Raw genomic sequence first — 7,168 nt, forward strand, 5'->3', positions numbered from 1 at the left:
CATATTCCTCCACAGAAAACCCCCATGACTCTGGACTTCTTCTCCCTGGGTCCTCAGGCACAGACATCTGTCCAAATTCAGAGACCATGCCCAGGGTCCTGACTGCATGGCATCCTTCACAATGTGCTTTTGTGTGCACACTCGTAGATGAGTTCTCGGCATAGTACAGGAATTACTACTGAACCAGCTTGGGCCTTCATCATTCTTTCTTGGAAATCTGGCTCCTCAGTTCATTTTCACCCCAGGATAGGGGAGGAAGGGACAGAAAATGAATCTCATCACCTTCTACAGAAAGCCTCCAAGGTGGCACAGACCTTACCGCACACCCTGACACCCAAGGAAGGACTGGGCGGGGCCTTTTTCTGTTGCCCCAACAAGCAATCGTGACAGAAGAAACAAAAAAAGAAGGAATTTGATGAAGTTCAGCAAAGCTTCTCGATAAATATCTGAAGCAAAAATAATAAATAAAATGAGTGATAAATTATAAAAAAATAATTTTGCTGAATTACATCTCATATAATTCTTATATCTTTTCTTTTTGAGATTATAATAAAATTATGTCATTTATCCCTTCACTTTCCTTGCTTCAAATCCTCCTCTATGACCCCCGTGCATGATTTATTTTTTTAACTATTTATTCATTTTACATCCTGATCATGACCTATCACTCTTCTTCTCCCATTCCCACCCGCCCTGACAAATCCCTCCCCCCCTTACCCCTTCCCCTTCCCCTCTCTTGGGTATGGAAGCTCCCTTGAAAAACACCCATTCCTCCCCCCCCCCCGCTCAGAATTCACGTTTAATAGAGACTTTTTTAAAAAAGGAATTAACGGGCTGGTTTCTGTGACTGATATATAAGATGGTCTACCGAACCTAAAACACAGGTCAGGCCATTTCCACTAGTGGAGGCTTAATCTGGATCACACCTCATCGTGTGTGTAAGCATGGGTAGAGTACAGTTCTCTTCTGGCTGCTCAGTGCTGCCTGGCAGGAAACTGGTCCAGGGCTCACTTCTGCTTAGAGAAATACTCCGTGCTCTTAATAACTTGATGGTCTCCCTGCCAGGTTTCCAGCCAGCTGGGCACACTTCCCCATGTTTGTCAGTGAACTCGACGGCCTGGACTGGTCTCAGAATCTCATCCACAGAGAGGCCAACGGGAAGACCATTTATTGTTAACTGGCAAAGGATACCTTTATCATCAATAATAAAGAGGAGTTATTGTTGAAGGAGATACCTTCAACAGCCTTTATGACCTCATGATCCTGAGCAATGGTGCCCTTGGGACCTGATACCAAAGGAATGTTCATGGGTCCTCACCCTCCTTGTTTCTTGGGTGTGCTAATCCATGCCAGATGCAGAAGTGAGAATTCACAGAAGCTCAGATCACTTGGCAGTTGAGTTTCTTAAGGTCTTCTGCTCTGTCACTGAAAGCAGTGATCTCCGTGGGACACACGAAAGTAAAGTCAGAGGGTGAATGAAAGAAGAACACAACATATTTTCCTTTGTAATCATTTAGGCGGATATCTTTGAATTGTCCATCTGGCCCAACAGCTATGGCTCTGAAGTTGGGAGCTGGATGCCCAAATTTTGCATTTCCTGAAGACATCTTGCTATCCGCGGGGTCGAGCTACAGGTCTCACAAACAGAAACAACCGTGAGAATGTAGGAAGACGTTGCCCAAAAAATACCCATTCCTAAGTGCCCCACACTTAGTGGAACACAACAATGTTGCTCCATCCCAAGCTTTTATTTTTATAAAACAACACTAATAGCAATTCCCCAACAAGTTCTTCATACAGCAAATGCCATATTCCATAAGCATTTCGCATGCACAATGCTGTTGTCAAGTGAGGATGCAAGGCTTCAATATTCTGATTATGTAGATGTTCTAACAGCCTCACCACCCAAGTCTTTGGCTGGGTTTTGAGTGGAGTCTGGTCTCCTGAGGCACATCTAACATCTGTGGATTGGACCTGACCCGTGGACAGCAAGCAGCATAAAATAAAACTGTGACTTTGTTTCTCGTGTGTCAGCAATCTTTGTGATCTTGTAGCTACAGCACCACATTAACGCAGGGCTCAGCTCCACACCTGAAAATCCCACACAGATACCCTGACTGGGGAGCATCACAGATCCCCAGTCTCTGCCATCGGAAAGACGGCAAAGGTGATGGATGTTCCTGAAGGCTCATCTTGACAGTCAGGCCCAACTAAAGGGCTTTGACCTCCATGGGAACTCCAACAAAAGAAATGAGATTTCCTCCGCCAACAACATACACCAAGACTGAAATAGGATGTTCCTGCCTTCCCTGAATAGAAGAAAAAAATGCACTGCCTCTAGAGGCATTGCAGGTGTGACTATTGTGTCACGTGTGTGTCAGTAGGTAGCAGAGAGGAGAGTGGTTAGTGTGCACTCAGTGTCCTGACCTGTGAACATCATCTGTGCCTAACACATCCAGATGAGCTTCCGGGGCAGGGCATGAGCTGTAGACTGGAAGACTGGCCTCAGGCTGGACAGGAATGAGCCTAAGACAGATGGCCCTCACATTGGACCACTCAAGTAGGTCCAGGAGAGGTCCAGACAGGGAGCTAGACAGAGATGAGCACCATCTCAGATCTAAGCCAGCCTGGTGGGTGGGGGAAGGGAGGCAGACAATACCCCCAAGATGACCATGCCCAGTGCCATAATTCTCAAGCAGGGCATAGCTCATAACTCTGGAGACAACCCCAGATACTCAGAGACATGGGCACCACTAAGAGGATCAAGTCAGTGATGGAGAAATGAGAGAAAAAGAGAAACATAAGGATGTGGGCACAGTGAAGAGAGGCCGAGCTGCAAACTTGAGAGTGGTGAGGAATAGCCTGATGTGAGTAGTCGGTGATGCTACCTGGGAACATGGTGGGGTTCTGGCCACTGCTGCCACTAGAGGTGGCGCCTGTATCTGTGGTGCTACAGCAACAAGGCCAGACATCCCTGGTCTGGACTGCTGTCTGGGGACATGCTGATGTCTGAGGGCTGTGCAGAACTGGCCCCACCCTTCACCTTGGCATCATGGGAGAGCTGGCTCTGGGGGTGTCAAAGCAGGAAAGCTGACCCGACCCCTAGCCAGCTACAGTGTGCCCCACAAATTATGGGAGCTGCAGGTGAGCTGGCCCTTCCATGGAGTGATATGAACAAGGGAGAGACGCCATCCTCCCCCCTTCCCACTCAGTACCTTTGACAGTCAGGAGACCTGGTCCTAAGGTCGTCAGAGCAGGAGAGCTGCTCCTGCCCCTCACTAGCTGCAGCACTCGGGAGTGGACCCTGCATCCTGCATCTCGACTGAGCGCTTCACCTGCTGGAGCACTCACTGGGGAAGACAGGGCCTGCACCTGGTCTGGGCAGCCCAGCAGAGCTGGCCCTGGACATGGGAGATTGCAGGTAAGCTGTCCCGAGGGTGTGAGCACTGGAGATCTTAGCCTGCCCTGTGCCTTCTATGCAGCGGCTGGACAAGGGAGAGATGTTCTCCTCACTACCCTTATCCCTCATCACCTACGGCAGGCAGGAGAGCCGGCTTCAGGCTCATGAGAGTGAGAGAACTGGCTGTCGTTCACCAACTGCAACACTCTGGAGAGCAGGCCCTGCACCTTGCCTAGACAGCAAAGTAGGGCTGGCCCTGGTTGAGGGAGTTGCCAGTGAACTGGCCGGAAAAACATGATAGCAGGGGAGCCGGGAGACTGACTAGCTCAGATCCCTTCCAGACCTAGATCCAGGCCTTTGAACTGGCCCACCACCCCACGACATCTTCTCCATCGATGAACTGCTGGAGTGCAGGAAAAGGTTCATCTGAAAGATCCAAACCTACAGGGTCTCCATAACACAAGGCAACAATAAGACATCCAAGAGGAACCCCAGTGAGGCTCCACTATTGGTAGAGTAGCCAAAGACAGAGGCCTCGGACCAGACCAGTGACTTGTTACAATGAACACTAGCAAGCAAAGATGTGCAGACTAAAGGGTGTCCTGCGTTAGCGTGGTTCACATACAACAGCTTCCACGGTGAGGTGTTTTCTATGTTGTGGGGGAGGTTACAGGGGTTGAGGGTATGTCTGAAGGGAAAAGGGGATACGTGGAATTGGGCACATGATACAAAGTTCATGAACAAGCAAGAAAAGAGGGTTTTTTTTTTTTTTAAGGAAACAGATTGCACAACCCATACTTGCTCCATAAAATCTATCACCACCACCAAAATAGAAATTCTAAATAAAGCCAAGCTTTCAGTGTCCTCTGACTCCCTGTCACCGTTTTGCTAATGCTCATTTAGACTTCATATCGCCTCCCAGAAAAAGCACTGAGAATTTGAGGGTGGCGCGGCACGGATGTGCCCAGGGTACAGCTCCCATCAACGGTGGTTCTGCTGCATTTGCTTGACTAGGTCACTTTCTGTAAAACTGTAATCACATCTTTCTGAGCCTCAAGAAATTTAATATTTTATAATTACCTAAAGTCGAGTGCATTACATGTTAACCCACATTCATCATTACTGTTATTATTATTATTATTATTATCATTATCATTATTTATATGTGGGAATATGTGGAGTTATTATGCAATTTGAACTGACAGTGCTCTCTGAAAACGCCACAGGCTATCTAACCCATACTGCATAACTAGGCATGATGAACCTCTGTTCACCTTGTCACGTTAGTAGCAACAATACAAGCTACTGACATGTTCTGTGGTTAGCTCTAAGAGGTTGTGAGTAAGTTCTTATTGCTGAAGACTCAGTTTAGGCACAGGACTCAGAAGAATTGTGCTGTATGTAACCTGAAAATACTCCTTTCGGTCATAGTTTTTATACCAATAGAAAGTAATATATAAGCTACCAAGTAAGTCAAATATTCTATAGATCTATACAACTGTAATGCTAATGAATTATAACAATTATCAGCATGGTAAGATTTCTAAAAGTGAAATAGTAACACTCATATCTTTATAGTAATCACAGATACTGAAAAATAACTTCAGCAACCCTATATCCAACAGAGGGCTGATATCCAAAATACATAAAGAACTCAAGAAGTTAAACACCAACAACCCAAGTTACCCAATTTAAAAATGGGGCACAGAGCTAAGCAGAGAATTCTTAGCAGAGGAATTTCAAATGGCTGAGAAGCACTTAAAGAAATGTTCAAAATCCTTAGTCATCAGGGAAAATGCAAATCAAAATGACTGAGTTTCCATCTTACACCAGTCAGAATGACTAAGATCATAAACTCAGGTGACAGCACATGCTGGTGAGAATGTGAAGCAAGGGTCACTCCTCCATTACTGATGGGAATGCAAACTTGTACAACCACTGTGGGAATCAATTTGGCAGTTTCTCAGAAAACTGGGAGTAAAACTACTTCAAGACCCAGCTATACTACTCCTGAGCATTTTCCCAAAAGATGCCAAGAGATATGTCATCCCACAAAAACACGTGTTCAACTGTATTCACAGCAGCTTTATTCATGACAGCCAGAAATGGAAAACAACCTAGATGTCACTCAACTGTAGAACAGGTGAAGAAAATGTGGTGTATCTACACAGTGGAATTTTATTCGGCTATTAAAAACAAAGACATAATGAATTCTGCAGGCAAATGGATGGATCTTGAGAATATCATCCTGAGTGGGATAATACAGTCACAAAAGAACAAGCATGGTGTGTTCTCACTTGTAAGTGCATATTAGTCATAAAATACAGGATTCCCATGTTATACTCCACAAACCCAAAGAAGCTAAACAAGATGAAAGGTACACGTGAGGAGTCTTGAGTCTCACTTAGAAGAGAAAATAAAATAGCCATAAGAAACAGATGGAGGAAGGGAAATGGATGGGACAGGGGATGGGGAGAAGAATGGAAGGGGGGACTCAGGATCAGATGTAGAGAGGGACAGGAAGAATGTCCACATGGCCATGAGAATGAATGAAAATCTGTGACTGGTGGGGGTGGGGTAGTAGGAGGGGGCATCTCCAACCAACCAAATGAAATACATACACGGGCTGGACCTAGGCTCCTCCACACATATGTAGCAGATGAGCAGCTTGGTCTTCATGTGGGTCCCAAAGAACTGAAGCAGGAACTATCCCAAAAGCTGTTGCCTGTACGTGAGACATGTTCTACTAGCTGCGCTGTCTTGTCTGGTCCCAGTGGGAGAGAATGTGCCTAGCCCCATGAAGACTTGATGTGCCAGGGTTGGGGGATATCGAGGGGGTCCCCACCTACTCAAAGGAGAAAGGGAGGGAAAATGGGGGAAAGACTGTGGGACGGATGACTGTGAGAAGGGCAGTGAATGGGATATAAAGTAAGTAAAACTAATTATAAAATTCTGTACTTTTTAGCTAATATCCACATATTAGGGAGTACATACCATGCATGTCCTTTTGGATCTGAGTTACCTCACTCAGGATGATATTTTCTACTTCCATCCATTTGCCTGCGAAACTCAGGATGTCCTCTCATTCTTAATGGCTGAGTAGTACTCCATTGTATAAATGAGCCGCATTTTGTGTATCCATTCTTCTGCCATAGAACATCTGGGTTGTTTCCAGCTTCTGGCTATCACAAATAAGGCTGCTATAAACATAGTGGAGCATGTGCCCCTGTGACATGGTGAGACATCTTTTGGATATATTCCCAACAGTGGTATTGATGTTCCTGTCTGAAAGAACTGCAGGGTTAGAAATGAAGGAAAGCCTGAGGAAAAGAAGGTCCAGGGACTGGCCCAAAAGGGGATCCAGCTCAAAGGAAGGTCCCAAGGCCTGACACCATTACTGAGGCTATGGAGTGCTCACAAAAAGGTACCTATCATGGCTGCCCTCTGAAAGACACAACAAGCAGCTGAAAGAGTCAGATGCAGATATTTACACCCAACCAATGGACAGAAGCTGCTGACCCTGTGGTTGAATTTGGGGAAAACTGGAGGAAGCTGCGGAGGAGGGCGACCCTGTAAAAGGACCAGCAGTCTCAATTAACCTGGACCCCTGAGATCTCTCAGACACTGGATCACCAACCAGGCAGCATACACCAGCTGATATGAGGACCCTCAACACATATACAACAGAGGACTGCCTGGTCTGGGTTTAGTCAGTGAAGATGCACCTAACTAACCTTCAAGGGACTGGAGGCCCCAGGGAGTTTAGAG

At 46.2% G+C, this 7,168-nt stretch overlaps 1 pseudogene across 1 annotated transcript; it reads right to left on the reverse strand.

Annotated features, from left to right (window-relative positions):
• Positions 1 to 1,007: 1,007 nt before the first annotated feature.
• LOC308434510 (peroxiredoxin-1-like) lies at positions 1,008 to 1,607 on the reverse strand (annotated as a pseudogene). Its single transcript has one exon. The product of its transcript is annotated as a peroxiredoxin-1-like (transcript).
• Between the last annotated feature and the right edge of the window lie 5,561 nt (positions 1,608 to 7,168).

This window comes from Micromys minutus (genome assembly GCF_963924665.1).
Source record: "Micromys minutus genome assembly, chromosome: 21".
In the NCBI taxonomy this organism is placed as follows: domain Eukaryota; kingdom Metazoa; phylum Chordata; class Mammalia; order Rodentia; family Muridae; genus Micromys; species Micromys minutus.